The sequence below is a fragment of the Paralichthys olivaceus genome, chromosome 12 (assembly GCF_024713975.1).
Source record: "Paralichthys olivaceus isolate ysfri-2021 chromosome 12, ASM2471397v2, whole genome shotgun sequence".
NCBI classification, from domain to species: domain Eukaryota; kingdom Metazoa; phylum Chordata; class Actinopteri; order Pleuronectiformes; family Paralichthyidae; genus Paralichthys; species Paralichthys olivaceus.
The window spans coordinates 25,808,012-25,821,157 of NC_091104.1; the positions used below are offsets into that span (position 1 = coordinate 25,808,012).

Below are 13,146 nucleotides of genomic sequence, written 5' to 3' on the forward strand. Positions count from 1 at the left end.
TGCTTGGTTTTCTACAAGGTAAGAACAGAGTGCACCGTTCCCAGCGGCACTGCAATGCTAGGTCGATGCGTGGAGTGAAAGGAGCAAGCTCCAAATTTCAGCCCCTCGTGCTAAAAATCGGCTTAATATGTAGTCCTCTTATAGAGGACATATCAGATATTAAACTGATAAGAACAGATACTTCACTTGATCTTAGCCAAAAGGCCGAGAAGCGATAACCCCCAAGTGGTGGATGTCCGTGCGGAGCTCTTGGCACAAATCTCACGTGTTGTGGTGCCTCGTACGTACGCACGCATAACAATGGCTGCTGCTTATCGCCTCCGCCCAACCTCTCCTTTGTGGACACATGGTTTCTGAAGTTGGACAGCTCTTTGACTTTTCACAATTTCAAAAGGCTCAGCAATACAGCAAAGCCTGCCAAAAATATATTCAACTCATGGATGTTCCTCTCCACGGAAGTCTTTAGTAAAAGGCGAAAGACTTGTGCGCTTTGAAGAGAAACCAGAGTCAGCATGGCCCTCTGTTCCTGAGCAGCAGAGGAGGCTCTCGGTGACAGTCACCACCTTCACGGTAGGCCTCTCTTTGCTTTCCTATCCCAGTATGCAACATTCCCAACCCTCTGCCAATCAAAAGTAGACACATCTTTATTTCCTCCTGCCCTGGCTAATGTGGTTGGCTTTTGAGCCTGTCTTAGCAATACATCCCTGAACTGCATACATTTGGTCCTAAAGGCTGCCACCAAGCTTCTCACCAAGTCTCCCAGAAGGTCTTGTGTGAAAACAAGTTTTCATGCTTGACAAAGGCTTCCAACTCAATTTGGAATCCAGTTCAAGCTCATTGGGATCCCACTGAGAGCCGTGGATGGTCAGGCACAGACGTGTAGTAGACATCTACTGCAGCCATATCAATCCGTAAGGAATTGGGAACCCCTGATCAGAGTTTCTGGATTGTTCTTCAATCAAGACTCAAGGCAAAAGGAGACTGTGCTTATGACGTTGTATCCCTTACACACTGGCTCTCTCTCTCTCTGCCGGACCATTACCTTCATTTCCTTCACCCGCTGTGAATTGACTTTTGAAACAGGACAATTGTTTGAGTGCTTGGTTTTCTACAAGGTAAGAACAGAGTGCACCGTTCCCAGCGGCACTGCAATGCTAGGTCGATGCGTGGAGTGAAAGGAGCAAGCTCCAAATTTCAGCCCCTCGTGCTAAAAATCGGCTTAATATGTAGTCCTCTTATAGAGGACATATCAGATATTAAACTGATAAGAACAGATACTACACTTGATCTTAGCCAAAAGGCCGAGAAGCGATAACCCCCAAGTGGTGGATGTCCGTGCGGAGCTCTTGGCACAAATCTCACGTGTTGTGGTGCCTCGTACGTACGCACGCATAACAATGGCTGCTGCTTATCGCCTCCGCCCAACCTCTCCTTTGTGGACACATGGTTTCTGAAGTTGGACAGCTCTTTGACTTTTCACAATTTCAAAAGGCTCAGCAATACAGCAAAGCCTGCCAAAAATATATTCAACTCATGGATGTTCCTCTCCACGGAAGTCTTTAGTAAAAGGCGAAAGACTTGTGCGCTTTGAAGAGAAACCAGAGTCAGCATGGCCCTCTGTTCCTGAGCAGCAGAGGAGGCTCTCGGTGACAGTCACCACCTTCACGGTAGGCCTCTCTTTGCTTTCCTATCCCAGTATGCAACATTCCCAACCCTCTGCCAATCAAAAGTAGACACATCTTTATTTCCTCCTGCCCTGGCTAATGTGGTTGGCTTTTGAGCCTGTCTTAGCAATACATCCCTGAACTGCATACATTTGGTCCTAAAGGCTGCCACCAAGCTTCTCACCAAGTCTCCCAGAAGGTCTTGTGTGAAAACAAGTTTTCATGCTTGACAAAGGCTTCCAACTCAATTTGGAATCCAGTTCAAGCTCATTGGGATCCCACTGAGAGCCGTGGATGGTCAGGCACAGACGTGTAGTAGACATCTACTGCAGCCATATCAATCCGTAAGGAATTGGGAACCCCTGATCAGAGTTTCTGGATTGTTCTTCAATCAAGACTCAAGGCAAAAGGAGACTGTGCTTATGACGTTGTATCCCTTACACACTGGCTCTCTCTCTCTCTGCCGGACCATTACCTTCATTTCCTTCACCCGCTGTGAATTGACTTTTGAAACAGGACAATTGTTTGAGTGCTTGGTTTTCTACAAGGTAAGAACAGAGTGCACCGTTCCCAGCGGCACTGCAATGCTAGGTCGATGCGTGGAGTGAAAGGAGCAAGCTCCAAATTTCAGCCCCTCGTGCTAAAAATCGGCTTAATATGTAGTCCTCTTATAGAGGACATATCAGATATTAAACTGATAAGAACAGATACTTCACTTGATCTTAGCCAAAAGGCCGAGAAGCGATAACCCCCAAGTGGTGGATGTCCGTGCGGAGCTCTTGGCACAAATCTCACGTGTTGTGGTGCCTCGTACGTACGCACGCATAACAATGGCTGCTGCTTATCGCCTCCGCCCAACCTCTCCTTTGTGGACACATGGTTTCTGAAGTTGGACAGCTCTTTGACTTTTCACAATTTCAAAAGGCTCAGCAATACAGCAAAGCCTGCCAAAAATATATTCAACTCATGGATGTTCCTCTCCACGGAAGTCTTTAGTAAAAGGCGAAAGACTTGTGCGCTTTGAAGAGAAACCAGAGTCAGCATGGCCCTCTGTTCCTGAGCAGCAGAGGAGGCTCTCGGTGACAGTCACCACCTTCACGGTAGGCCTCTCTTTGCTTTCCTATCCCAGTATGCAACATTCCCAACCCTCTGCCAATCAAAAGTAGACACATCTTTATTTCCTCCTGCCCTGGCTAATGTGGTTGGCTTTTGAGCCTGTCTTAGCAATACATCCCTGAACTGCATACATTTGGTCCTAAAGGCTGCCACCAAGCTTCTCACCAAGTCTCCCAGAAGGTCTTGTGTGAAAACAAGTTTTCATGCTTGACAAAGGCTTCCAACTCAATTTGGAATCCAGTTCAAGCTCATTGGGATCCCACTGAGAGCCGTGGATGGTCAGGCACAGACGTGTAGTAGACATCTACTGCAGCCATATCAATCCGTAAGGAATTGGGAACCCCTGATCAGAGTTTCTGGATTGTTCTTCAATCAAGACTCAAGGCAAAAGGAGACTGTGCTTATGACGTTGTATCCCTTACACACTGGCTCTCTCTCTCTCTGCCGGACCATTACCTTCATTTCCTTCACCCGCTGTGAATTGACTTTTGAAACAGGACAATTGTTTGAGTGCTTGGTTTTCTACAAGGTAAGAACAGAGTGCACCGTTCCCAGCGGCACTGCAATGCTAGGTCGATGCGTGGAGTGAAAGGAGCAAGCTCCAAATTTCAGCCCCTCGTGCTAAAAATCGGCTTAATATGTAGTCCTCTTATAGAGGACATATCAGATATTAAACTGATAAGAACAGATACTACACTTGATCTTAGCCAAAAGGCCGAGAAGCGATAACCCCCAAGTGGTGGATGTCCGTGCGGAGCTCTTGGCACAAATCTCACGTGTTGTGGTGCCTCGTACGTACGCACGCATAACAATGGCTGCTGCTTATCGCCTCCGCCCAACCTCTCCTTTGTGGACACATGGTTTCTGAAGTTGGACAGCTCTTTGACTTTTCACAATTTCAAAAGGCTCAGCAATACAGCAAAGCCTGCCAAAAATATATTCAACTCATGGATGTTCCTCTCCACGGAAGTCTTTAGTAAAAGGCGAAAGACTTGTGCGCTTTGAAGAGAAACCAGAGTCAGCATGGCCCTCTGTTCCTGAGCAGCAGAGGAGGCTCTCGGTGACAGTCACCACCTTCACGGTAGGCCTCTCTTTGCTTTCCTATCCCAGTATGCAACATTCCCAACCCTCTGCCAATCAAAAGTAGACACATCTTTATTTCCTCCTGCCCTGGCTAATGTGGTTGGCTTTTGAGCCTGTCTTAGCAATACATCCCTGAACTGCATACATTTGGTCCTAAAGGCTGCCACCAAGCTTCTCACCAAGTCTCCCAGAAGGTCTTGTGTGAAAACAAGTTTTCATGCTTGACAAAGGCTTCCAACTCAATTTGGAATCCAGTTCAAGCTCATTGGGATCCCACTGAGAGCCGTGGATGGTCAGGCACAGACGTGTAGTAGACATCTACTGCAGCCATATCAATCCGTAAGGAATTGGGAACCCCTGATCAGAGTTTCTGGATTGTTCTTCAATCAAGACTCAAGGCAAAAGGAGACTGTGCTTATGACGTTGTATCCCTTACACACTGGCTCTCTCTCTCTCTGCCGGACCATTACCTTCATTTCCTTCACCCGCTATGAATTGACTTTTGAAACAGGACAATTGTTTGAGTGCTTGGTTTTCTACAAGGTAAGAACAGAGTGCACCGTTCCCAGCGGCACTGCAATGCTAGGTCGATGCGTGGAGTGAAAGGAGCAAGCTCCAAATTTCAGCCCCTCGTGCTAAAAATCGGCTTAATATGTAGTCCTCTTATAGAGGACATATCAGATATTAAACTGATAAGAACAGATACTTCACTTGATCTTAGCCAAAAGGCCGAGAAGCGATAACCCCCAAGTGGTGGATGTCCGTGCGGAGCTCTTGGCACAAATCTCACGTGTTGTGGTGCCTCGTACGTACGCACGCATAACAATGGCTGCTGCTTATCGCCTCCGCCCAACCTCTCCTTTGTGGACACATGGTTTCTGAAGTTGGACAGCTCTTTGACTTTTCACAATTTCAAAAGGCTCAGCAATACAGCAAAGCCTGCCAAAAATATATTCAACTCATGGATGTTCCTCTCCACGGAAGTCTTTAGTAAAAGGCGAAAGACTTGTGCGCTTTGAAGAGAAACCAGAGTCAGCATGGCCCTCTGTTCCTGAGCAGCAGAGGAGGCTCTCGGTGACAGTCACCACCTTCACGGTAGGCCTCTCTTTGCTTTCCTATCCCAGTATGCAACATTCCCAACCCTCTGCCAATCAAAAGTAGACACATCTTTATTTCCTCCTGCCCTGGCTAATGTGGTTGGCTTTTGAGCCTGTCTTAGCAATACATCCCTGAACTGCATACATTTGGTCCTAAAGGCTGCCACCAAGCTTCTCACCAAGTCTCCCAGAAGGTCTTGTGTGAAAACAAGTTTTCATGCTTGACAAAGGCTTCCAACTCAATTTGGAATCCAGTTCAAGCTCATTGGGATCCCACTGAGAGCCGTGGATGGTCAGGCACAGACGTGTAGTAGACATCTACTGCAGCCATATCAATCCGTAAGGAATTGGGAACCCCTGATCAGAGTTTCTGGATTGTTCTTCAATCAAGACTCAAGGCAAAAGGAGACTGTGCTTATGACGTTGTATCCCTTACACACTGGCTCTCTCTCTCTCTGCCGGACCATTACCTTCATTTCCTTCACCCGCTGTGAATTGACTTTTGAAACAGGACAATTGTTTGAGTGCTTGGTTTTCTACAAGGTAAGAACAGAGTGCACCGTTCCCAGCGGCACTGCAATGCTAGGTCGATGCGTGGAGTGAAAGGAGCAAGCTCCAAATTTCAGCCCCTCGTGCTAAAAATCGGCTTAATATGTAGTCCTCTTATAGAGGACATATCAGATATTAAACTGATAAGAACAGATACTACACTTGATCTTAGCCAAAAGGCCGAGAAGCGATAACCCCCAAGTGGTGGATGTCCGTGCGGAGCTCTTGGCACAAATCTCACGTGTTGTGGTGCCTCGTACGCACGCACGCATAACAATGGCTGCTGCTTATCGCCTCCGCCCAACCTCTCCTTTGTGGACACATGGTTTCTGAAGTTGGACAGCTCTTTGACTTTTCACAATTTCAAAAGGCTCAGCAATACAGCAAAGCCTGCCAAAAATATATTCAACTCATGGATGTTCCTCTCCACGGAAGTCTTTAGTAAAAGGCGAAAGACTTGTGCGCTTTGAAGAGAAACCAGAGTCAGCATGGCCCTCTGTTCCTGAGCAGCAGAGGAGGCTCTCGGTGACAGTCACCACCTTCACGGTAGGCCTCTCTTTGCTTTCCTATCCCAGTATGCAACATTCCCAACCCTCTGCCAATCAAAAGTAGACACATCTTTATTTCCTCCTGCCCTGGCTAATGTGGTTGGCTTTTGAGCCTGTCTTAGCAATACATCCCTGAACTGCATACATTTGGTCCTAAAGGCTGCCACCAAGCTTCTCACCAAGTCTCCCAGAAGGTCTTGTGTGAAAACAAGTTTTCATGCTTGACAAAGGCTTCCAACTCAATTTGGAATCCAGTTCAAGCTCATTGGGATCCCACTGAGAGCCGTGGATGGTCAGGCACAGACGTGTAGTAGACATCTACTGCAGCCATATCAATCCGTAAGGAATTGGGAACCCCTGATCAGAGTTTCTGGATTGTTCTTCAATCAAGACTCAAGGCAAAAGGAGACTGTGCTTATGACGTTGTATCCCTTACACACTGGCTCTCTCTCTCTCTGCCGGACCATTACCTTCATTTCCTTCACCCGCTGTGAATTGACTTTTGAAACAGGACAATTGTTTGAGTGCTTGGTTTTCTACAAGGTAAGAACAGAGTGCACCGTTCCCAGCGGCACTGCAATGCTAGGTCGATGCGTGGAGTGAAAGGAGCAAGCTCCAAATTTCAGCCCCTCGTGCTAAAATTCGGCTTAATATGTAGTCCTCTTATAGAGGACATATCAGATATTAAACTGATAAGAACAGATACTACACTTGATCTTAGCCAAAAGGCCGAGAAGCGATAACCCCCAAGTGGTGGATGTCCGTGCGGAGCTCTTGGCACAAATCTCACGTGTTGTGGTGCCTCGTACGTACGCACGCATAACAATGGCTGCTGCTTATCGCCTCCGCCCAACCTCTCCTTTGTGGACACATGGTTTCTGAAGTTGGACAGCTCTTTGACTTTTCACAATTTCAAAAGGCTCAGCAATACAGCAAAGCCTGCCAAAAATATATTCAACTCATGGATGTTCCTCTCCACGGAAGTCTTTAGTAAAAGGCGAAAGACTTGTGCGCTTTGAAGAGAAACCAGAGTCAGCATGGCCCTCTGTTCCTGAGCAGCAGAGGAGGCTCTCGGTGACAGTCACCACCTTCACGGTAGGCCTCTCTTTGCTTTCCTATCCCAGTATGCAACATTCCCAACCCTCTGCCAATCAAAAGTAGACACATCTTTATTTCCTCCTGCCCTGGCTAATGTGGTTGGCTTTTGAGCCTGTCTTAGCAATACATCCCTGAACTGCATACATTTGGTCCTAAAGGCTGCCACCAAGCTTCTCACCAAGTCTCCCAGAAGGTCTTGTGTGAAAACAAGTTTTCATGCTTGACAAAGGCTTCCAACTCAATTTGGAATCCAGTTCAAGCTCATTGGGATCCCACTGAGAGCCGTGGATGGTCAGGCACAGACGTGTAGTAGACATCTACTGCAGCCATATCAATCCGTAAGGAATTGGGAACCCCTGATCAGAGTTTCTGGATTGTTCTTCAATCAAGACTCAAGGCAAAAGGAGACTGTGCTTATGACGTTGTATCCCTTACACACTGGCTCTCTCTCTCTCTGCCGGACCATTACCTTCATTTCCTTCACCCGCTGTGAATTGACTTTTGAAACAGGACAATTGTTTGAGTGCTTGGTTTTCTACAAGGTAAGAACAGAGTGCACCGTTCCCAGCGGCACTGCAATGCTAGGTCGATGCGTGGAGTGAAAGGAGCAAGCTCCAAATTTCAGCCCCTCGTGCTAAAAATCGGCTTAATATGTAGTCCTCTTATAGAGGACATATCAGATATTAAACTGATAAGAACAGATACTACACTTGATCTTAGCCAAAAGGCCGAGAAGCGATAACCCCCAAGTGGTGGATGTCCGTGCGGAGCTCTTGGCACAAATCTCACGTGTTGTGGTGCCTCGTACGTACGCACGCATAACAATGGCTGCTGCTTATCGCCTCCGCCCAACCTCTCCTTTGTGGACACATGGTTTCTGAAGTTGGACAGCTCTTTGACTTTTCACAATTTCAAAAGGCTCAGCAATACAGCAAAGCCTGCCAAAAATATATTCAACTCATGGATGTTCCTCTCCACGGAAGTCTTTAGTAAAAGGCGAAAGACTTGTGCGCTTTGAAGAGAAACCAGAGTCAGCATGGCCCTCTGTTCCTGAGCAGCAGAGGAGGCTCTCGGTGACAGTCACCACCTTCACGGTAGGCCTCCCTTTGCTTTCCTATCCCAGTATGCAACATTCCCAACCCTCTGCCAATCAAAAGTAGACACATCTTTATTTCCTCCTGGCCTGGCTAATGTGGTGGGCTTTTGAGCCTGTCTTAGCAATACATCCCTGAACTGCATACATTTGGTCCTAAAGGCTGCCACCAAGCTTCTCACCAAGTCTCCCAGAAGGTCTTGTGTGAAAACAAGTTTTCATGCTTGACAAAGGCTTCCAACTCAACTTGGAATCCAGTTCAAGCTCATTGGGATCCCACTGAGAGCCGTGGATGGTCAGGCACAGACGTGTAGTAGACATCTACTGCAGCCATATCAATCCGTAAGGAATTGGGAACCCCTGATCAGAGTTTCTGGATTGTTCTTCAATCAAGACTCAAGGCAAAAGGAGACTGTGCTTATGACGTTGTATCCCTTACACACTGGCTCTCTCTCTCTGCCGGACCATTACCTTCATTTCCTTCACCCGCTGTGAATTGACTTTTGAAACAGGACAATTGTTTGCGTGCTTGGTTTTCTACAAGGTAAGAACAGAGTGCACCGTTCCCAGCGGCACTGCAATGCTAGGTCGATGCGTGGAGTGAAAGGAGCAAGCTCCAAATTTCAGCCCCTCGTGCTAAAAATCGGCTTAATATGTAGTCCTCTTATAGAGGACATATCAGATATTAAACTGATAAGAACAGATACTACACTTGATCTTAGCCAAAAGGCCGAGAAGCGATAACCCCCAAGTGGTGGATGTCCGTGCGGAGCTCTTGGCACAAATCTCACGTGTTGTGGTGCCTCGTACGTACGCACGCATAACAATGGCTGCTGCTTATCGCCTCCGCCCAACCTCTCCTTTGTGGACACATGGTTTCTGAAGTTGGACAGCTCTTTGACTTTTCACAATTTCAAAAGGCTCAGCAATACAGCAAAGCCTGCCAAAAATATATTCAACTCATGGATGTTCCTCTCCACGGAAGTCTTTAGTAAAAGGCGAAAGACTTGTGCGCTTTGAAGAGAAACCAGAGTCAGCATGGCCCTCTGTTCCTGAGCAGCAGAGGAGGCTCTCGGTGACAGTCACCACCTTCACGGTAGGCCTCTCTTTGCTTTCCTATCCCAGTATGCAACATTCCCAACCCTCTGCCAATCAAAAGTAGACACATCTTTATTTCCTCCTGGCCTGGCTAATGTGGTTGGCTTTTGAGCCTGTCTTAGCAATACATCCCTGAACTGCATACATTTGGTCCTAAAGGCTGCCACCAAGCTTCTCACCAAGTCTCCCAGAAGGTCTTGTGTGAAAACAAGTTTTCATGCTTGACAAAGGCTTCCAACTCAATTTGGAATCCAGTTCAAGCTCATTGGGATCCCACTGAGAGCCGTGGATGGTCAGGCACAGACGTGTAGTAGACATCTACTGCAGCCATATCAATCCGTAAGGAATTGGGAACCCCTGATCAGAGTTTCTGGATTGTTCTTCAATCAAGACTCAAGGCAAAAGGAGACTGTGCTTATGACGTTGTATCCCTTACACACTGGCTCTCTCTCTCTGCCGGACCATTACCTTCATTTCCTTCACCCGCTGTGAATTGACTTTTGAAACAGGACAATTGTTTGCGTGCTTGGTTTTCTACAAGGTAAGAACAGAGTGCACCGTTCCCAGCGGCACTGCAATGCTAGGTCGATGCGTGGAGTGAAAGGAGCAAGCTCCAAATTTCAGCCCCTCGTGCTAAAAATCGGCTTAATATGTAGTCCTCTTATAGAGGACATATCAGATATTAAACTGATAAGAACAGATACTACACTTGATCTTAGCCAAAAGGCCGAGAAGCGATAACCCCCAAGTGGTGGATGTCCGTGCGGAGCTCTTGGCACAAATCTCACGTGTTGTGGTGCCTCGTACGTACGCACGCATAACAATGGCTGCTGCTTATCGCCTCCGCCCAACCTCTCCTTTGTGGACACATGGTTTCTGAAGTTGGACAGCTCTTTGACTTTTCACAATTTCAAAAGGCTCAGCAATACAGCAAAGCCTGCCAAAAATATATTCAACTCATGGATGTTCCTCTCCACGGAAGTCTTTAGTAAAAGGCGAAAGACTTGTGCGCTTTGAAGAGAAACCAGAGTCAGCATGGCCCTCTGTTCCTGAGCAGCAGAGGAGGCTCTCGGTGACAGTCACCACCTTCACGGTAGGCCTCTCTTTGCTTTCCTATCCCAGTATGCAACATTCCCAACCCTCTGCCAATCAAAAGTAGACACATCTTTATTTCCTCCTGGCCTGGCTAATGTGGTTGGCTTTTGAGCCTGTCTTAGCAATACATCCCTGAACTGCATACATTTGGTCCTAAAGGCTGCCACCAAGCTTCTCACCAAGTCTCCCAGAAGGTCTTGTGTGAAAACAAGTTTTCATGCTTGACAAAGGCTTCCAACTCAATTTGGAATCCAGTTCAAGCTCATTGGGATCCCACTGAGAGCCGTGGATGGTCAGGCACAGACGTGTAGTAGACATCTACTGCAGCCATATCAATCCGTAAGGAATTGGGAACCCCTGATCAGAGTTTCTGGATTGTTCTTCAATCAAGACTCAAGGCAAAAGGAGACTGTGCTTATGACGTTGTATCCCTTACACACTGGCTCTCTCTCTCTGCCGGACCATTACCTTCATTTCCTTCACCCGCTGTGAATTGACTTTTGAAACAGGACAATTGTTTGCGTGCTTGGTTTTCTACAAGGTAAGAACAGAGTGCACCGTTCCCAGCGGCACTGCAATGCTAGGTCGATGCGTGGAGTGAAAGGAGCAAGCTCCAAATTTCAGCCCCTCGTGCTAAAAATCGGCTTAATATGTAGTCCTCTTATAGAGGACATATCAGATATTAAACTGATAAGAACAGATACTACACTTGATCTTAGCCAAAAGGCCGAGAAGCGATAACCCCCAAGTGGTGGATGTCCGTGCGGAGCTCTTGGCACAAATCTCACGTGTTGTGGTGCCTCGTACGTACGCACGCATAACAATGGCTGCTGCTTATCGCCTCCGCCCAACCTCTCCTTTGTGGACACATGGTTTCTGAAGTTGGACAGCTCTTTGACTTTTCACAATTTCAAAAGGCTCAGCAATACAGCAAAGCCTGCCAAAAATATATTCAACTCATGGATGTTCCTCTCCACGGAAGTCTTTAGTAAAAGGCGAAAGACTTGTGCGCTTTGAAGAGAAACCAGAGTCAGCATGGCCCTCTGTTCCTGAGCAGCAGAGGAGGCTCTCGGTGACAGTCACCACCTTCACGGTAGGCCTCTCTTTGCTTTCCTATCCCAGTATGCAACATTCCCAACCCTCTGCCAATCAAAAGTAGACACATCTTTATTTCCTCCTGGCCTGGCTAATGTGGTTGGCTTTTGAGCCTGTCTTAGCAATACATCCCTGAACTGCATACATTTGGTCCTAAAGGCTGCCACCAAGCTTCTCACCAAGTCTCCCAGAAGGTCTTGTGTGAAAACAAGTTTTCATGCTTGACAAAGGCTTCCAACTCAATTTGGAATCCAGTTCAAGCTCATTGGGATCCCACTGAGAGCAGTGGATGGTCAGGCACAGACGTGTAGTAGACATCTACTGCAGCCATATCAATCCGTAAGGAATTGGGAACCCCTGATCAGAGTTTCTGGATTGTTCTTCAATCAAGACTCAAGGCAAAAGGAGACTGTGCTTATGACGTTGTATCCCTTACACACTGGCTCTCTCTCTCTGCCGGACCATTACCTTCATTTCCTTCACCCGCTGTGAATTGACTTTTGAAACAGGACAATTGTTTGCGTGCTTGGTTTTCTACAAGGTAAGAACAGAGTGCACCGTTCCCAGCGGCACTGCAATGCTAGGTCGATGCGTGGAGTGAAAGGAGCAAGCTCCAAATTTCAGCCCCTCGTGCTAAAAATCGGCTTAATATGTAGTCCTCTTATAGAGGACATATCAGATATTAAACTGATAAGAACAGATACTACACTTGATCTTAGCCAAAAGGCCGAGAAGCGATAACCCCCAAGTGGTGGATGTCCGTGCGGAGCTCTTGGCACAAATCTCACGTGTTGTGGTGCCTCGTACGTACGCACGCATAACAATGGCTGCTGCTTATCGCCTCCGCCCAACCTCTCCTTTGTGGACACATGGTTTCTGAAGTTGGACAGCTCTTTGACTTTTCACAATTTCAAAAGGCTCAGCAATACAGCAAAGCCTGCCAAAAATATATTCAACTCATGGATGTTCCTCTCCACGGAAGTCTTTAGTAAAAGGCGAAAGACTTGTGCGCTTTGAAGAGAAACCAGAGTCAGCATGGCCCTCTGTTCCTGAGCAGCAGAGGAGGCTCTCGGTGACAGTCACCACCTTCACGGTAGGCCTCTCTTTGCTTTCCTATCCCAGTATGCAACATTCCCAACCCTCTGCCAATCAAAAGTAGACACATCTTTATTTCCTCCTGGCCTGGCTAATGTGGTGGGCTTTTGAGCCTGTCTTAGCAATACATCCCTGAACTGCATACATTTGGTCCTAAAGGCTGCCACCAAGCTTCTCACCAAGTCTCCCAGAAGGTCTTGTGTGAAAACAAGTTTTCATGCTTGACAAAGGCTTCCAACTCAACTTGGAATCCAGTTCAAGCTCATTGGGATCCCACTGAGAGCCGTGGATGGTCAGGCACAGACGTGTAGTAGACATCTACTGCAGCCATATCAATCCGTAAGGAATTGGGAACCCCTGATCAGAGTTTCTGGATTGTTCTTCAATCAAGACTCAAGGCAAAAGGAGACTGTGCTTATGACGTTGTATCCCTTACACACTGGCTCTCTCTCTCTCTGCCGGACCATTACCTTCATTTCCTTCACCCGCTGTGAATTGACTTTTGAAACAGGACA

At 47.2% G+C, this 13,146-nt stretch overlaps 24 non-coding genes across 24 annotated transcripts; all 24 read right to left on the minus strand.

Annotated features, from left to right (window-relative positions):
* Positions 1–24: 24 nt before the first annotated feature.
* On the minus strand, positions 25–216 carry LOC138412549 (U2 spliceosomal RNA). The gene has a single exon (XR_011244899.1). It is a non-coding gene; the product is annotated as a U2 spliceosomal RNA (small nuclear RNA).
* Positions 217–397: 181 nt separating this feature from the next.
* LOC138412844 (U5 spliceosomal RNA) lies at positions 398–510 on the minus strand. The gene has a single exon (XR_011245179.1). It is a non-coding gene; the product is annotated as a U5 spliceosomal RNA (small nuclear RNA).
* Positions 511–1,121: 611 nt separating this feature from the next.
* LOC138413373 (U2 spliceosomal RNA) lies at positions 1,122–1,313 on the minus strand. Its single transcript, XR_011245712.1, has one exon. It is a non-coding gene; the product is annotated as a U2 spliceosomal RNA (small nuclear RNA).
* Positions 1,314–1,494: 181 nt separating this feature from the next.
* On the minus strand, positions 1,495–1,607 carry LOC138412845 (U5 spliceosomal RNA). The gene has a single exon (XR_011245180.1). It is a non-coding gene; the product is annotated as a U5 spliceosomal RNA (small nuclear RNA).
* Positions 1,608–2,218: 611 nt separating this feature from the next.
* LOC138412550 (U2 spliceosomal RNA) lies at positions 2,219–2,410 on the minus strand. The gene has a single exon (XR_011244900.1). It is a non-coding gene; the product is annotated as a U2 spliceosomal RNA (small nuclear RNA).
* Positions 2,411–2,591: 181 nt separating this feature from the next.
* On the minus strand, positions 2,592–2,704 carry LOC138412846 (U5 spliceosomal RNA). The gene has a single exon (XR_011245181.1). It is a non-coding gene; the product is annotated as a U5 spliceosomal RNA (small nuclear RNA).
* A 611-nt stretch (positions 2,705–3,315) lies between these two features.
* LOC138413374 (U2 spliceosomal RNA) lies at positions 3,316–3,507 on the minus strand. Its single transcript, XR_011245713.1, has one exon. It is a non-coding gene; the product is annotated as a U2 spliceosomal RNA (small nuclear RNA).
* Positions 3,508–3,688: 181 nt separating this feature from the next.
* LOC138412847 (U5 spliceosomal RNA) lies at positions 3,689–3,801 on the minus strand. Its single transcript, XR_011245182.1, has one exon. It is a non-coding gene; the product is annotated as a U5 spliceosomal RNA (small nuclear RNA).
* A 611-nt stretch (positions 3,802–4,412) lies between these two features.
* On the minus strand, positions 4,413–4,604 carry LOC138412551 (U2 spliceosomal RNA). The gene has a single exon (XR_011244901.1). It is a non-coding gene; the product is annotated as a U2 spliceosomal RNA (small nuclear RNA).
* Positions 4,605–4,785: 181 nt separating this feature from the next.
* LOC138412848 (U5 spliceosomal RNA) lies at positions 4,786–4,898 on the minus strand. Its single transcript, XR_011245183.1, has one exon. It is a non-coding gene; the product is annotated as a U5 spliceosomal RNA (small nuclear RNA).
* Positions 4,899–5,509: 611 nt separating this feature from the next.
* On the minus strand, positions 5,510–5,701 carry LOC138413375 (U2 spliceosomal RNA). The gene has a single exon (XR_011245714.1). It is a non-coding gene; the product is annotated as a U2 spliceosomal RNA (small nuclear RNA).
* A 181-nt stretch (positions 5,702–5,882) lies between these two features.
* Positions 5,883–5,995, minus strand: LOC138412849 (U5 spliceosomal RNA). The gene has a single exon (XR_011245184.1). It is a non-coding gene; the product is annotated as a U5 spliceosomal RNA (small nuclear RNA).
* Positions 5,996–6,606: 611 nt separating this feature from the next.
* On the minus strand, positions 6,607–6,798 carry LOC138412535 (U2 spliceosomal RNA). The gene has a single exon (XR_011244885.1). It is a non-coding gene; the product is annotated as a U2 spliceosomal RNA (small nuclear RNA).
* Positions 6,799–6,979: 181 nt separating this feature from the next.
* Positions 6,980–7,092, minus strand: LOC138412850 (U5 spliceosomal RNA). Its single transcript, XR_011245185.1, has one exon. It is a non-coding gene; the product is annotated as a U5 spliceosomal RNA (small nuclear RNA).
* Positions 7,093–7,703: 611 nt separating this feature from the next.
* On the minus strand, positions 7,704–7,895 carry LOC138413376 (U2 spliceosomal RNA). Its single transcript, XR_011245715.1, has one exon. It is a non-coding gene; the product is annotated as a U2 spliceosomal RNA (small nuclear RNA).
* Positions 7,896–8,076: 181 nt separating this feature from the next.
* On the minus strand, positions 8,077–8,189 carry LOC138412851 (U5 spliceosomal RNA). The gene has a single exon (XR_011245186.1). It is a non-coding gene; the product is annotated as a U5 spliceosomal RNA (small nuclear RNA).
* Positions 8,190–8,798: 609 nt separating this feature from the next.
* LOC138413377 (U2 spliceosomal RNA) lies at positions 8,799–8,990 on the minus strand. The gene has a single exon (XR_011245716.1). It is a non-coding gene; the product is annotated as a U2 spliceosomal RNA (small nuclear RNA).
* A 181-nt stretch (positions 8,991–9,171) lies between these two features.
* LOC138412853 (U5 spliceosomal RNA) lies at positions 9,172–9,284 on the minus strand. Its single transcript, XR_011245188.1, has one exon. It is a non-coding gene; the product is annotated as a U5 spliceosomal RNA (small nuclear RNA).
* Positions 9,285–9,893: 609 nt separating this feature from the next.
* Positions 9,894–10,085, minus strand: LOC138413378 (U2 spliceosomal RNA). Its single transcript, XR_011245717.1, has one exon. It is a non-coding gene; the product is annotated as a U2 spliceosomal RNA (small nuclear RNA).
* A 181-nt stretch (positions 10,086–10,266) lies between these two features.
* LOC138412854 (U5 spliceosomal RNA) lies at positions 10,267–10,379 on the minus strand. The gene has a single exon (XR_011245189.1). It is a non-coding gene; the product is annotated as a U5 spliceosomal RNA (small nuclear RNA).
* A 609-nt stretch (positions 10,380–10,988) lies between these two features.
* LOC138413379 (U2 spliceosomal RNA) lies at positions 10,989–11,180 on the minus strand. The gene has a single exon (XR_011245718.1). It is a non-coding gene; the product is annotated as a U2 spliceosomal RNA (small nuclear RNA).
* A 181-nt stretch (positions 11,181–11,361) lies between these two features.
* Positions 11,362–11,474, minus strand: LOC138412855 (U5 spliceosomal RNA). Its single transcript, XR_011245190.1, has one exon. It is a non-coding gene; the product is annotated as a U5 spliceosomal RNA (small nuclear RNA).
* A 609-nt stretch (positions 11,475–12,083) lies between these two features.
* On the minus strand, positions 12,084–12,275 carry LOC138413380 (U2 spliceosomal RNA). The gene has a single exon (XR_011245719.1). It is a non-coding gene; the product is annotated as a U2 spliceosomal RNA (small nuclear RNA).
* Positions 12,276–12,456: 181 nt separating this feature from the next.
* On the minus strand, positions 12,457–12,569 carry LOC138412856 (U5 spliceosomal RNA). Its single transcript, XR_011245191.1, has one exon. It is a non-coding gene; the product is annotated as a U5 spliceosomal RNA (small nuclear RNA).
* Between the last annotated feature and the right edge of the window lie 577 nt (positions 12,570–13,146).